The sequence below is a fragment of the Anas acuta genome, chromosome 6 (genome assembly GCF_963932015.1).
Source record: "Anas acuta chromosome 6, bAnaAcu1.1, whole genome shotgun sequence".
Taxonomy (NCBI): Eukaryota; Metazoa; Chordata; class Aves; order Anseriformes; family Anatidae; genus Anas; species Anas acuta.
The window spans coordinates 37,275,870-37,292,877 of NC_088984.1; the positions used below are offsets into that span (position 1 = coordinate 37,275,870).

The 17,008-nt window shown below is 37.7% G+C and overlaps 1 long non-coding RNA gene across 1 annotated transcript in view; it reads left to right on the forward strand.

Moving 5' to 3' along the window:
• The window catches only part of LOC137858590 (uncharacterized), a 155,133-nt gene extending 142,159 nt beyond the window's left edge, over positions 1-12,974 (forward strand). The window contains exon 11 of the long non-coding RNA XR_011097870.1: positions 12,869-12,974. This is a non-coding gene — a long non-coding RNA (uncharacterized lncRNA). The remainder of the gene's footprint in view (positions 1-12,868) is intronic.
• The last annotated feature ends 4,034 nt before the right edge of the window (positions 12,975-17,008 follow it).

A 17,008-nucleotide genomic window follows, 5' to 3' on the forward strand; every position in this document is an offset into this window, starting at 1 on the left:
GCCATCTCCAGATTAGTCTTTCTTTAGAAGAGATAGTGAATAAAACAGTAAGAACACACACTGCAGATTTCTGTTGTCTGCCCATCCTTAAAAAATATTTAAAACACGAATATTGGCATAAAAATAACATCATGACAACCAGCTACAAATGTTTCCTTCTCAGGATGCAGTTTAGGAAAAAAAAAAAAAAAAAAAGGTCTTTCTGGGGACATGGTCTACATCCCCAGGCATATTTACATGTCAAAACAGTGGGAGCCCATGACAGATCAGCATAGTTCTTTCATGGCAGCACTGCTCCCTGTGGTGCTTTCCGAAAGGATCATCAAGGCTTTCCTTTACCATTCTCTCTGACTTTGACCATCTACAGTCAGATAATCCCACTGGAATCCTTTTCCTCACATAGGATCGATTCCTTTGTGCTCCCAGAGACAGCAGCCACTGCAGCCCTCAGATCCACAGGCAAATTCCAATTAGAGCTTCATTGTCACAGTGTTTGGTGCAGATAAGGAAAAGGAAAAAAAAAAAGAAAAAAAAAAGAAAAGAAAAAAAAAGTAGGGGGAGTGGCTGAAAACTGAAAATAAAGGAATTTATGTTTATCTTCATATGCATATGGGAAATCGTGCAATGCAGGTCTAGAGCGGATAGTTTTCTTCTAACTGGTCATTGCCTGGGTCAGAGCTCTTTCCAGTTTATTCCAGCATCACTTTTACAGGTGAGAACGTACATGGTAAAATCAGGCTTTGATATCTTGCCACAGTATCTGCTCTGTGAGACAAAATGTCAAAACAGAAGATCTGAGTCACACCTCTGTGAAATGTCTCCTGTTGAGAAAATGGCTAACAATTTTCTATGAAATAGTTCTCTGCTGTTTCCCCTGTCTCAGGTTTATAAAGAGCAGACATACTAGAGCCTTCAGAAGCACTGCTTTTGGGGAGATGCAGATTTCTTTACAAAGCTGTACATTGGCAGCTAGGGAAGAGGGACAGGGAACACAAGGGACTCTTGTGGAATGAGGCACAGACCTGTACGGAGAAGTAAAGAAAAGATGAGAGACAGATGGAAAGGCAAGAATGAGGAAAGACCTGGAAAAGAGGGAAAGACAGTGATGAATCCTAGTCAGGCAACAACTGTCTCAGAAAGAAAAGCTGAAAACTTAAATAAAGGAGAGAAATGTGGAGAAAATACTGTGAACCATACCAACTAGGGAGAATAAAAAAAAAAAAAAGTAATAAGGAAATAAAATAATAAAATAAAATAAAATAAAATAAAATAAAATAAAATAAAATAAAATAAAATAAAATAAAATAAAATAAAATAAAGTAAAATAAAGTAAAATAAAAAAAAATGAGAAGGGATAAATGAAGTAGAAATAAAAGTATCTTTGGAGCTGGAGTCTATAGACAAGGAAAAGGAAGAAGGTGAGACAGTTGATATGTGTGCAGACTAGACAAGTGCTCTCAGGAGCAGGGATGCGATGGCTGCCTTTAGCAAACACAGCTCTCTAATCCCAAGAAGATACCGCCAGAAGCCTTAAACCTTGTCTGAAATAAAGCTTCAGGCCTGGTGATGAGAGAAGCCAGTGCAGGTAACATTAATGTGTGATCTTTCTTTGCCTCTGAATGATGACAAAGCTTGAAGAGTTGAGCCCCTCCACAGTACCTGACCCTGCTGCTATAAAAAATCTGGCAGCTCTGCCTCACCAATACAATGGCACCACAGAGATGATTTTGTTCTTTCGTTTCCAGTGATTTTTCAGTCAATTATCCTTCTTTCTCTAAAGCCTTCATTTGCTGATTACCATAAATTTCCCATAGCACCTTCCAAAATAACCCAATGTAAACAAAAGCTTCAGCATTTGAAAATTAGGTAAGAGAAACAGAGTTGGAATCATATCAAATAATCATATCCTCCTCACTGCAGAGAGCAAAAGGCAAAATGAATCTTCTGCTGTGTACATCTGAGAGCTTTGATAATATGGTCAAAACCAACTTTTACATAATTTTCTCTCTTAATTGATTAAGTGATAGAGGAATATCATAGTGCATGGGGAAAGAGTGTGTTTAAAATGGACAAAAGCCAAAGCCAACTGTTTTTAAAACAACAGTTTTAAAACAACACCAAAATCTTCTAGTTCTCTGCCGTGTCTCAGATATCTGTTGATATTTTTTACCACTAAGCAAATTAGGTCTTTTCAGGTTCTTCCTCCTCTTTTCTTCCCTTCTCCCAAATGGGAGTGAAGAGATACAGAAACTGAGCAGAAGAAAAATTATTGTGCAGGGATGTGCTCTTAGGAGAACTGAAATAATAAACTGCTATTTTCACCCTACAAAGTAGGAAGTGCAGGTCTATATTTCATGGGAGAGTCCTACTGTGAGTTTGGAAAAAGCGTTCAGCTAACCATATCATAACAGGAAGAATTGCTGAGCTTACTTGTCATGAAAGTTTGTCTTTTTTCTTCCCCCTTTACTCCTGTCTTCCTACTAACCATGAATCTATTCGTATCACGACTTGCATGTGCCTTTGATGATGAATTAAAAAGTGTGGCATGATTCCCAAGCATATCCATTCCAACAAAACACATATTTCAGATTTAGGATTCTGCCTGGGAAAGAAATAGGTATCTATCAATGGCTGTGAATTTGAGCAAGAGTAGCTGACTACAGAAGCAGGTGAAGAAGCACAGAGAAATATCTTGTGGATCCTAGTGATGAATTTCTATAGTTTTACAGACTTCCAATACATTAAAATTATTTGCTTTCCTATATGTCCAAGTAAAAGCTGCTCACTACTCCCTTTTGCAAGAAAGGGCTCAAATGAAAAAATATATGTGTGTGGCTTGTAGTAATTCAGAAATACTGGACAAGTTAATGGCCCTCCTGTTTTGTGTGTGTGTGTGTTGTTTTTTTTCCAAGTAATACTTCCATGCAAGGCTATGTGTTGGCAGAGTTTGCCCTTAACAAGTGCTGTATTTTCCCCACATTCAAGTATCCTCATATAGAAACACTTCTGTAGGTTATGGCAGGCATAAAGCCTGCATGAAGTGCTGTGCTCCTACTGCTCTGAAACTACAACAGGCAAGGCCACTTTTAAAATCTTGTGAGCTCTTTGAACCAACGCATATCTATTTCTTTCATATGCACAAAGGATGACTTATATGACAAAGAGAACGTTGAGGTTTCTCTCATTCTAAGAGCCAAAGGCACATGAAATCCCAGCACAAATTCAAATGAGAAAAGAACTGTTGATTTAGTAGTCAAGGGCAGTTATGCTTTGCATGGATTGCCAAAAAATTCTAATCCTCCCTCCATAAAACAGTTCAACCAGAAATGAGGTGTCTTCAAGTCAGATGGGTCAAAGTCAGTGTCCTCTACAGGGAAAAGAAGCTGCTCTGAACCACTTTTTGCTCCTAAAAAGTCTAAAACCTATATTTTAAAAATACAAAAATATAAAATTTCTGTGATGGATGTACAAGAGGTAAACACAACATCTCTGTTGTCTCAGCGTACCATTACTTGGTATAATAATGAAAGACAAGGTAGAATGAAAAAACAAACTACAGTTTGTTGGTTGGTTTTTGTTTTGTTTTGTTTTTTTTGTTTGGTTGGTTTTGTTTTTAAATATTTCATGACTTCTGCTGTCATGGCTTTCCTTTTTAAAATGTAGTGGTTACTAACCTGTCCTACATTAGCCCCCCCTAAAGCACACTCTTTTTAACTACACATTGCAGCCCCTTTGGAAGCACAAGACATCTCCTAGTTCTCCAGAATGTAGCAGACTTTGCTCCCCTCCTTGCAATATCCTTGCATTATGTGATGTTTTCTTACATCACGTACTGTTAAAAGCAGTCTCTAAAACACAATGTATCTACTTAAACGACTGAATGGATGCCATATTCCTAATAAAAATCTCAGTTCTCAAGGCTCAACCTAAATTAACTCATTCATTTCATTTTGCTTTGGCCCTTGAAAGAACTGGGGAACAAATAGCACACCCTAATCTATTAATTGTTATGAAATGCTGTGCCAGAATAAATATTTTGAAAGCATGGAGTATTCAAACATTTACTACACAAAGATGTGGTAGACACCATAAAGGCTCTTGCCACAAGAGGACTGTGGATGTGAGTCTTTCATTCCTCCCTGGATTTTCTGTGGAGGAGATTCAGAGAAATTCCCCAAACTAATTAAGCAGACATCCAACATTATTAAGCTTTTTCCTGCGAGGCACAGAACAGAACAGCCTGGTCTTAGCACTGCACAGCAGCTGGGAAACAGAGCAATGCTGCTTCAAACCCTTCTCTGCCCAGGGGTGTCTGCAAGGTATTGGTGATCGGCTGCTAAGAGCGACTCACAGTAAACAGGCCGGTTGGTCACATTTTAAAGAATTGGTCGTGTAAGATAAATATCCTGCAGGGGTATGGTTTTCACAGTCTGCTGAGGTGTACTCTATCAGGTTGGGCCTGGTCCATATTACAAAAATGCTTTGATAACTGAACAAACCCATATCCGCACTGACAGCCTTAGGAAGGTGAAAGGCCAGAAAAAGCCAAAAGGACATTGTTGTACAGCGTTTCCCATACTGCACGATAAAAGTGGCTGTGGAGACTCGCTTTGTTTCCTCCTAACCCACTCACAGGCCAATGTATAAATTTATGCCCTACAACTGATCCTACAATTGATGCATTGTATTCAATAAAGAAGTTAGGTTAAAAAAAAAAAAAATGTAATATAGAATAGGAAACATGACATTCTGACCATAAGAAGTAAGACTTTTTTTTCTTTGTGTATAAATGCCTACCCAGAACTACCTTTAATTGCATGAAAAAAAAAAAAAAAAAAAAACAAGACACTGAAAAATGCCAAGGGAAAAGGAGTGTGTAGTAGAAGGGAACAGTAGCATTCATTGGCAGCTGAGGGTTCAGTTTCATTATGTGTAAAATGCCCCTTAATAAGTTTGGTTTAATAACCCATCTATTAAAAGTCCAAATTGTTAATCTAATGGAAAGACTTTCAGAAGCATCACGGCAACGACAGCAAAATCAGTTCAGGAGACCCTTAGCTAGTTTGAAGTTTCTGCAAATCCAATACATTATGCTCTCCACCTGCTGCAGCTTAGGCACCTCTCGAAATAAGAGTATCTTAACTTGGGAGCATTAACTCCACTGTTTTTTAGTAAATTCTGCTGCCAGGCCTTCACTGGGTCACAAGGAAGAGCACAAGAAACAGTTCTGGGCCCACAAATACATTTCTATTCTCTTAAGCTTGTCAAAGATGTCATGAATTTTGCGATGTACTCATTTGTCTTCTTAGGAAAAAGTCTAAGTGCAAATACGAGCTAACCAAAGGAGAAAAGCATACACAGATGAGATGTGTTTCATTTGGGGAAGGGAAAAAAAGATATGGTACTCTCCACTATAAAGCATTACCCTCCTTGGAGCAGGCATTATTAACTACATTTCATAGCTGCAAGGCTGGCACATATAGCCACATTAATCGCAGGTTCCCTGTGCTTCTGTTTACATATGCTTGTGGTGATCTTTATGTTTTCTGCTGCATGTGAAATAGGTTTCTGAGTTGCTTTATTACTTTAATTCACACAGAAGTGAATTATACATGACAACAAAAAAGAAAACAAAGACAAAGAAAAAAAAAGAAGGAAAAGATGTATTTACTCACAAAGCTATTTTGAGAGTAAATACACATGAACAAAAGCTTACTTCCTACACAGTTGTGAAACAAAATGTTTAAAAATATTTCTCTATTCTAGGGCATGTAGCTACTTCATCTGAGCGTCTGCCAGCAGAAAAGCTATGAGTTGCTGCAAGGAGGAGGGCAGGCAGAGGGCAAACTGCATCCAGCAGCTTCAGGTGCTCCAGCACAGCGGCCGTACTTGGCTGTATTGGCCACCCATCAGATGCTTGCAGCAAGCTCTGAGCAGCTGATGCTCATAGGATTTGCAAAACAGGTTCCCAACAGCAATATACATACTGCCAAAGAGCTATTTGTATTTAGCAGTCATCAAGCCACGTTTCACAAATGCTCTGCAAATAGATAAAGCCTCTGTTTGTAGAGCATGCCAGGAGAGCACTTGCTGCGGGAGGGACTGTGCAGTGCTGCCAGTGGTGCAGAGCTCCCCTCAGAAATCTGCCTGCAAGTTCATACAGCAACATGAGAGCTATTTTAGATTAAGAACAGCAACCTATTGGCAGCTTATCTGCTCAGCTTTCTAGCTGGTCTCTTTCTTGCTCTCACTATCTTGCCCAAAGCAGTAGTGAAAATAAATGAAATTTTGCTGCTGTTGCTGCAGCTGCAGTTTCTTCCAAGAGAATCCTGTCTTCAGCGGCTGAGCAACAAATCCAAGTTGGCAATGTCTAGTAAGAAATGCTGTCAGCATCTCTGCACAGGCACAAGCTATGTAATAATAATAATAATTAATAATAATTTTAAGACATAGGGCACAGTGACATTTACTTCACCAACTGAATAACATGTTTAGTGCTTTTTTATTGTAATATTAGCATGCAAGTATTTGAAAATCAGGCATGTTGAATAAATCTGAAGTTTTGGGCTGTCATATCTCACTTTACTGTGTAAGTCGTGCCTAACAGACTTCTCTGTGATCAATGATGCTCTTTCAGTCAAGCAGTGCCTAAAAGGACTGCAAAAAAATCCACGATCTATTTTTTTTTTTTTTTTTGGATATAGATATTCTCAAATGCATTTGTTTTTGTCTATACATTTTCTGTCAAATCTCCATTTTCAGGTTTTGAGGATTATTTCTTTCTTGCTGCAAATTCTAATTCTTGTGCTTTAGATTGTAAAATTGTCCAGTGCATTCTGTCTTTGAGCATAAAGTCATTTTCCATTTTTTTCACTTCACCAATAAGCTTTTGTGTACAGTATCATATTTTCTACAGCCTTGGCACCATTATCATAGTTGTTTTTTGCTCATTCTACAGTTTGTTTGATTGTTTGTTTGGTTTTTGTTTGTTTGTTGTTTTTTCTTTTTAATGTGAAAGGAAGGCATCTGACTGGTCAGTCTATTTCTAAAAGTATTTTTTGTACAAATCAGAAGGAAAGAAGAGGGAAAGACTCAGTGACCACCCATGATTTACTGAGTCTGAAGTGCTCCAGAAAACAAAACAAAACAAAACAAAACAAAAAAAAAAAAAAAAAAAAAAAAAAAAAAAAGGCACATTAGACTGATGTGTTTGCTAACTCCAAATTTAACAAATTTCTCAAGTAAATTTTCCACAGCTGTCTGTTTTTGTACTTGATCTTCCTGCCTGATACAGGCCCGTCAAACCCAGTCCCAGCACACATGCTGCTCAGCTGCTGTATGTGCCCTTCAGTCTTCTTTAATTGAAGCACAGTTTGCACTCTTTAGAGGGATTCCACAAGGACAAAATTTGTGCAGGCAAAACGCCAGAGCAATCTTCACTGGAAAGCCAGATGTTTCATTTCATCGGTTGGCTGGCTGGCAAGGTTTTACCAAGGGAGAATGGGAGAGATCTGTGCCTTTTCCTTAAATCAGACCCAGAGTTAATTCCCCACTAAGTTAGCAGCCTTGGATTTTGAAGTGAATTGAGTTTTTTTTTACCATTCAGCTGGAATGAAGTTGAAAGCAAAACAAGCAAAGCCTATCAAAATAATTGTAACTCTAAGTAGGAAAAAAGAATTCCAGGAAGGCTTTGAACACCTTATAAATTGCTTCAGTGAAGACATTCTTAAAAGACAGATACCACAAACTGCTGTCATCTGAATTATACACACACACACACACACACACACACACACACACAAAAAGTATGACGGTTGTGCTTGTTAATTGTATTTGTTTTTCTTATGACTAATTTATTAAGGACAATTGAGAAAGCTAAAGCATTTGAACTGATTTTCCATTTGTTTGGCTATTAAAGTTCCTCTGTGAAATGTATGTTTATTTAAAGTATCTCTAGCTAACCATTTACAATGCATTTGTTAAATTAGTTAAGAGACTTTAATTGGGCATTGGGGATTTGTTGTGCTATTCCCAGATCTGTTTACTAAAAATACATGAGAACAGTGAGCAATTTATTTATAACCTTGTTATATTAGGCCATTACCAACATCAGATTTTTTCTTCACATGTTTTTAATTTGCATCGGCAAAATTCAAGCCATGTTTGCTTTTTTCTATTTTTAATAGAGCAGCATGCAAACTGTTTCTATTTAAATACAGTAGAAACACCTGTTATATTTGGAACAGTGTTAATAGAAGAGGATTCAAAAAAAAAATGCAACAATATTGAATCAGCAATAGAGAATACTCTTTTTCCCTTTTGTATCCCTTTAAGATCAATAGTCTGAGCAGTTTGAGATTTGAGCATATTTGAGATTACCAATGCACTCTACTATATTCACATTATCAACAGATATTCACTTATTCTGATAAGATCCTAGGCATCTGATACTGATTAAAATACAGCATGCCAATAAAACTCCTAATACAATGCTTTGTTTAGTGAGTGTCCCATGCTCACCAGCACACAGCCATCCTGCCAAACCTTAACATCCCAGCATCAGGCCTATAACTATGAACCTTTTCCACGAGTCAAGAAATTGGCATATTGGTAGAACCCTTAGCTTAAAAGCTTATTTTCATCCAAACAAATGGGAAGCAAAGATGGTATTTCCAGCATCTTGGCTGGAGTTCAAAATGGCAGGATTTCTCCAGAGTGCAGAAGCCTAGATGTGTGTTTTGCCTCAGCTGTTAGAAAGACAGAGATTATTTACAGAGTTTTAAAAGCAGATTTAAAGGGTTTTTTTTAATTATTTACAGAACTGTCTGTAAATGTTCAGTCTTTTGTCTACAACACACAGCCTGTTCTGAAAAGAAACAGAAACTTGGTCTTACATTTTCATGGGAAAATGAAGAAAAATGTTTATGAATATCTTCTCTTAATATCTTACTCTGCCAACAGACAGCAATCTATGGTGGAGGGGTACAAACTTGGCTTAAGCAGAAATAACTTGGGAATTCTGTCTGAGCTAAAAGTCTCATTAATAGGAGTCATCTTAATGTCCCTGTAAAAAAAAAAAAAAAAGCAATAACATATGCAAGAATTTTCACCAATTTGCATAGATCACAAGGGGAAAATCTTCCCCTTGAACATCAATTTTAAGTTCAAAGCAGAGACTCTAAGGAAAGGAACCAGATTCAAAGTTGCAGCCCTTCTTTAGCAGGGGTCAAAAGATAGTGATGGGGATTTAAATGTCACTTGGAGCTGATGAGGTCTGCATGCTTCTTCAGCCTGAGCATCCACACATCCACATCAAAGGTCAAGTGCTTCCCAAACCAGAGTTTTAGTGCAAGAGCACCACTGTACGGGCAGATCTCTGTGCTCACCCAGAGCCCAGAGAAACTCATTGGACTCCTGCACCGAGGACAGTGGTTCATTTCCTGGAAGCAGCAAGTAATTAAATGTTTAAACTTTCCAGAACTAATTTCTTCTGTCTTGTTAAATCCACTTGCTTGAACATAATTTTCACTCCTGCTGACACTGATCCGCTGTGATGTGATGAGTGAATAAGTCAACAGCTGTAATGTTAACAAGTAATTTATTTAAGCTGTTACAGAAGTCAGACTGCTTTTGTGTAGGGGAAATCAACACCATACTCTTATAGCCAAATATTTTTCCTGAACATAATGTTGTATGAAGCTTGAGTTGTTTTCCATAGCCCAAAGAACAGTGTTTGGGTATCATACAAAAAAATTGCTGACATTTTTCAAAGGACTGCACACCCCTGGTACACAAGGAAAGTCTTGAACTGCAGAAATTATTAAATGTTACAAAATATTTCCAGACTGAGTATCACGGCTTCTAATTTAAGTTTTGTGTTTAATTTCTCTTTCTAGCTGCACCTAACATCATAAGCTTCCATTCAGAACTGGACAGTTTTAGTGCTGCTCTAATCAAAGAGCTATCCTGGCTTGTTTGTCGAATGCTGCATCTTTCCGCTCACTCTGAGAGCCTACAGCTAATAGAAAGTTGCATGCAGACCCAAGCACCTCTTGAAAGACCACAGATTCTTTCTGCTCAATTAGGACCTGGTCTGATTTTCAAAATGTGTTCAAGAAAGTTTTACTGAGGTTAAAACCTTTATTTTTTAAGTTAGCTCCAAGCACATGGAAATAAAAGTGAAAAAAGCTTAATGAGTCCTTTTGGGGTTTATGGCTGCAATCAAAAGCTTGGAAAGAACAAGTGGTAATAAACCGATTGATAGCACTGTACATCCTGGCACACAGTACATGCATAAGCAGCACAGAGGGGAGTATTTGCTTGACTTTGCAGGAAGCTTACAGCTAAATCTCATATTCAAGAACCTGAAATAACAATGAATGCATTTATATGATTGTTCTTAAGAGATTGTAGACATTCAAAAATCTACTTAGAGCAGCAATGAGAAAATATGAAGACATTTAATTAGTGAAAAATCATGGAGTTGATTTTTGTTGTTTACTTACGTGTTATTTCACATAGCTTAAAGCAAATGTAGTTTTAAAATCTGGGCAAGACAAACAGTGGGAAGAAATTTTGAAGAAAAAAAAAAGCAAAAATGACAAACATTTCACATAGCTTATCAGGAAGCATCAAGAGCAGCCTTCCTGGTGAATGGAGAGTTTAGCAGCTAGCAACTAATATTCTCACAATGCCATCTTGACAAATTTAGCACTCCAAATCTTGAGAGCCCAGATTTATACCCATCTGGCACTACCGAGAGACAAACACTCATATATCAGATGTGCTGCAGAGCTAACATTCCCATGCAGGGAGCAACACTCATCCTGTTCTGATCTCAGACTGTCTCCAAACATTGCGCAGCTCCTGATTTTGTTGTCCTGAGCTCTGTGCTGTGCTGTAGCAGAGGACACGTGGACCTGCTTGGAAATGGTGAAGAGCACTGACAAAAGGCCCTCAGGCAATCTGGAGAGGAAAGCTCACACCAATGGTATCGGAAGATGCCTACTAAGGACATGAAAATATGTTTCCTTCTGTGACAGAAATGAAGAAAACTGACTCTTTTAACACTGATATTCCCAGAATGAATGTAGGGTTGAATTTGAGTCCCAGTGAGTTTCTTGCACAAGAAATGTATTTTTGCTGATGGGGAAAAATGTCTCTTTTGTAATGTAACCAGTGTTGATTACGCTACCTTTCCCATGTGCATGATTTCATTTCTATACTGAACACGCCATCCGTGCATCATGCAGGCAGGAAAGCACTCCTTCTAAGCACACAACTAAACACAATGGCAATAGATCAAAAAACAGATGGGAGCTGATCTGCTCGTTTTCTTCCTGTAGTTGGAAGGCAGGCAGCAGGACAGTGATCTTCAGGCGACTTCTCCCTGACTGAAACAGGCACATTGGATCAATCTGGGGAAACTTCATAATGCACCACAATGTCCTCATCCTCTTACCCATGCAATGGGAATAATACCTTCAATGGAGATTTTGGAGCCTGTTGATTACAATGTACTCTGGAGTCTTTTCTACCTGCAAATTGTCTAAAACAGTCTGTTTTCAGGCAAGAAGCTCAGAGCTTTCTCATTTTGTTCACAGGGGAGCTGTGCCATTTAAGGGACAATTTTAGCATAACAAAAAAGCCCTGCAGTGAAAAATAATATATCATTTGCCTTGGAATTAATTTTCCTTTCTGTTTAAAAATGATACTTTTTTACATGGAAATAGAACTCAGGGTCATGCCAGATTTCCAGGAAGTTTTCCTGTTGAGGAAACAAAACTATGAACAACTCCCCAAGCAGGCTGCTCGAAGAGCCATGAAGAATGGTTTAACGAGGCCAGGTTACCTTCTGCAAAAGTTGGTCTTGACTTTTGATCCCTCAACTGCAGTGATGAGGAAGGAAAGTTTAAAAAATAATAATAATAAAGCAAGAAAAGAATGAGGCACACAGAGGATATACAAGACAGGTACTACTGTACAGGCTTCAGACTTAACAAGTACACTCTGTACATACTGGTATATACAGAACAGCCAAGAATGGCTACCCACTGAGGTTAAGAAATAATTCAGACTTCTAGGGAAAGGATGAGTTTTGTGTTTTTTTTTCTACATGCGTTCCTACATGTAGATAAGTAGTTCACTCATGCATAAGAATCTGAGTATTTGAATATTTTAATCCATACTTTGCCAAGCATGTGACTAGCCACATTTTCAATGGAACTCGGGATATAAGCTCCTTCTTATTTCAACACTAAGTAATTATCAATGACATATTTAATTTTCTTTCTTTACATACCTGACCTCACTATCTGCACCTCCCCAAACAAACAAACATAAAATACAATGTATATGCATGTATATCTAGTTATCTGTCAATCTCTATATATACATTCACACACAATCTGAAGTACCAAGATCTGATGAGCCCTCTGAGGTATAAAAATGATTAAAAATATAGAACATCAAATTCTCAGTTTAACAACACCTCTGAAGGAAACAGCAGGAACAAGGGAACAAGAAAATAAAACTAGACCAAATACTCAATGTAATAGCTCCCCAGTGAGGTGTGGCAGTCTAGGAAAGTCTAGGAAATACAAATTACAGCATGAAAAGTGAAAATTCAGTATGCAATTATGAATAATACAAAATTACATTAGTAAAGTGACGTCTTCTATTAACAGAATATTCTACAGTATATGAAATCACCTATTCCACGCAATACACCCACAATTTTTTATATTTCCCAAAAGTAACCATACTAAAATTTATCTTAACAGTAAGGCAGCTAAATATAGCAGCATAGACATAGCATAAAGCAGTGTTAGCAGAATGCCTAACCTTCACCTCCACTCCTTTTCTTCAGAGTTTCCTTCAGAGTGTGGATCTCTGCATGTGCACTCAGTATGGCCCAGCATGTTTGAGTAGCACCTGTATACAGGAGAAGTAGCAAAAGGAATCTGTTAAGGTAAGAAGATCCTTTTCTTGAAGCTGACACCAATAGTTTAATGGGAAATGAAATGTGCATGGGTGATAGACACTGTGACATAACATAAGCCATGTATGACTTCCATGAGTATGGTAGCTGTTTGGAGGGGGAAAAAAAGGTATTGTTCAGACCTATCTCCAGCCCAGCTATATGGCTGGATAGTTGGTGGATCACAAGAAAAATGCATTTTTATGTGGTGCATTTTCATCAAAGACCTTCGCCATTAATTTCTTAGAATAAACGTATAGAGAAAATGTAATTTTTGTTCTGTGAAGCAAAATACCACTAGACATTTCGTCCAGAAACAGGGCAACATCTCTTCCTCCACACCAAACATTTAAGGAACACAAAATTTATCCCTCACTTGCACACTACCAAAAGGGCCACCAACAACAGGCACTTTCCTAATATATCCTACAATTTAGTCTCTGTTTCTCCTTTTGCCTCCAGAGAACCACAGTAGGATCAGCTATACAAATGTAGCCATGAAACAAAAAATCTTCACCTAAATACGGTTCTGCCTTTAATGTATGTGGAGTTACACTTTCCAGAGATATAGAGTTGAGTGTTTATTTTTAATTCAATATGCAGTCCTCCAAAATCCTCCAACACCATGTTGAAAGGAAAAAAAAGAATCATGCATTTTTTTCAGATACATCAGGAAGTTAAAATAAAAAGCACAGCATTTATTTTTTGTTTCCAAGGTGAAATCTAAAGAACATTGCAGTAACATTACCTTAAATCAACACCACCACTACACAAAATGGGTTGTCCCTGGCCTTTAAGGATTTCAGAGAAGTCAAGCTTCTCCGTGTCCTGTGTAGAGAAGTTCCAACCAGCACAACACTGGCAGTCTTTGTCTATGCTATTTGCTCTCATTTATATTTCTGTATTGGATTCAGCACAGTGGGGAATGCTCCTGAGCAATTTATTTTCTCCAATCATGCTGTTCTGCTTCTCTCACCCCTGGGGACCAAACGGATATCTTTGACAGGTAGACAGCTCCCCGCATAGGAAAAAAATCCCTAATGTCAGAGAAAAATCAGTCATTGGCCAACCACACTGAGTGCAATGAAGGAAGAGAAATAGCAAAGGAAAGACATTTGAGATATTGGCATGCATTCTGAGACAATACATGAGACAACTGGCTGCCTACCAACCGACCTGAGGGCACAATGGGTACTGGGAAGTTGCCACGTTGTTTTCTGCATCCTACCCCAAAAGCTCTCAGCTGAAAGGTGGGATTTCCTGCTGAGGTGTCAAAGCTGTACACAGAGCTTTAATTACCATCAGTCGCAGTAATTTATTTCAGTAAAATAAAAATGTCACTGATGAAGACTGCTGTTGCTGATGCTAAAGATTGTTTGGAGCACTGACACATGGTAACACACGTTTTAATGAGGTCCTTTGTTTGTTTCTCAACGAAATGTTCCTTAAAATGATACATCATTAGGAAGGTACCAAACACCATAAAAAAGAATCTTCTCTGACATAAAAATATTCACCTTTGTAAAGAAGGCAGGACAGGTCTGAGACATTTAAGTTCAAGCATTTACTTCAGCCAAATGATAAATTTCAAACAGCAGTGCACAAGACAGCGTCAGCATCACCCAGCTCTTTGCAGATAATGCTCTGCTTCAGCACTAAATTCCACGTGCACATGAAAAATAGAAAAATATAGGACTGGGAATAAAATTATGGATTCTCACTCTTCCATAAATGATATAAAGAATCGTGTTATATATATATATATTTAAAAGGGGGGGGGGGAGAGAGAATATATTAGAGTATCTAGTTCAGTACAGGTTTACATAGCAAATAGGTAAATTTTTCTACAATAAGGATTTACCACGAGGAATTGAAGAGTAAAAGTGGAAGCCTTAAACTTGCAGGCATGCCAGCAATTTCAAGTTTTGCATTTGAGAAACAACACTGCCTTCATTATTTTCTACTTCAGTACTTCTGAGCAGGATGAATTTTGGTCAGTGTTGAGTCTGAGTTACCACTGATAACTGTCAACAAATAAAACTCTGCCCCATATTTCATTCTTTATGAAAAATAAATGAGCATGGGGTGAGGAAATTGCCTATCTTTCTGGGACAAGAATCTGTTAGCCAGTGCATTTGCATTTTGAAATTACTTTTGAAGACTCAGTAATGGACTTTCCACATTGAACTTGAGACACACAAGACATAGTGTGAGACCTGGCCATATTTGCCTTTGTTGCTTCATGGCATGTGAACCTCATCTTCAGATAAAAGACAGGTATGTTCAGGAGACATAGCATAAAAAAAGTAACTAAATGGTTATAAGAAATTGGCTTTAGCTCTGCTAAGTATGACAGTAACCTAGAAGGACAAGGGGAAGGATTTATTTTCCTGTGGTGAAGAAAAGTTATAAGGCTTTTTGACTATTTGTAGTATTCTCCCATAAGTTTAGTACTTTTCATACAGAGCTGGTTTTGTAATAGATTAAAAATAAAATCTCTATGATATGTTCTTCAATTTACATTATGTTGCTGTAATTGTGCAGTCCCAGAACAACTGTAGGTGTGAGTAGAGATCTCTCTTCCCAGTCCTTTGGTCTCAGAGAACAATATGTTGTCCATTAGGGAACATTGACATCTGCAAATGGACACCCATGTTCAAAAACAATAATGTAGACCATCCTTATTCCTGACAGCACCTGCTACATTTTATATTTATTCTATGTTCCAGTGCAACCACCAGGATTTAGGCACACTCTTCAGTTCTGCATGTCGTTCAGCTTGAGTGAGCATAAAAACTAAGAACCTAACTATGCAGATATCAGGCCACACAATAGTAAATTGCCTTGTAAGTTTTATTGGCATTTATGCTTGTAGTTCTTTCTTTTATAGCCTCTCACTAGATTTTCTCTCTTACATATATAATATAAAGTGGTGATTTTTTTTTTTTTTTTTTTTTTTACTGAGCTTACCTAATTGCTCTTCTTTAGTTAAGGAGAAAAACTTCAACTTGTGAATAAAAGCCATTCCTTTTCAAGTACTTCTTCCTTTCAAAATGTCCAGGGTATTCAATAAATTAATTAAATTTTAATTAATAATTTTCTTTGTGCTAGGACAATGTCTACTGTATTGCTAGAACAAGCAACGTAGTACAGTGTAACACTGCTACTAGTTCTTTACAGGTGACAATAAACTACTCTGGCTCTAGGAAAGAGAAGTTGTGCTGGAGTAGAACTGCAGCATGTACTTTGAACCAGCACAAAGCAAATAAAGGCTTGGATGTTTTAATCTGTATTTCTGCTACTAGATGTTTTGCCATGCCAGACAAAATGTACATGTAGGAGAATCTCTTCATTCTATTCAAGGTAAAATCCTGGCCCCATCAAATCAGCATTTTGAACAGATTTAATTGGGGTCAAGATTTCACCAGTGTCATTTGCCAACCTTCCTTCTTAACTCCTCATGTTTACAGTCTTTTTAAACCAGAGTGCCAGAAGAAATGTCACTTGTAACCAAGTCTTAGCCTCACATTCACAAAGACTTAAAATAAATATATACATAATACTCATTCCCTTCCCTAACCCTATCATGTACCATCACAAATGGTGTCTCTGTCTTTCCCTTAGTGTCTCCTGGAAGTGGTTTCCATATTTGCAATGAATAACCAATGCCATAAACCCTACCAAGACTGAGGCAAAGCTTTCATTCAGCTTAGAGGTCATTTCTACTTTACTTATGATCTGTGAACATCTTCAGAGTAGAGAGATGCCACTTTTTCAGTTTTCTGTTAGGTAAAGCCACACTGCCAGCCATATTCTCTTAAACACCTGAGTTGCTTAATCTTATTTGATTTAAAATTAAGTTCTTTGAAAGTGTTTTTTTTGTTTGTTTGTTTGTTTGTTTGTTTTTTAATTTCCATTCATCAGGAACAGAAGATAACATAATTGTCCATCTACAGCATATAAGAAAATAATTACTTCCATGGGGGCAGGGTTCCTGTCTCAGTCGCTATATCATTATATTATTAACAC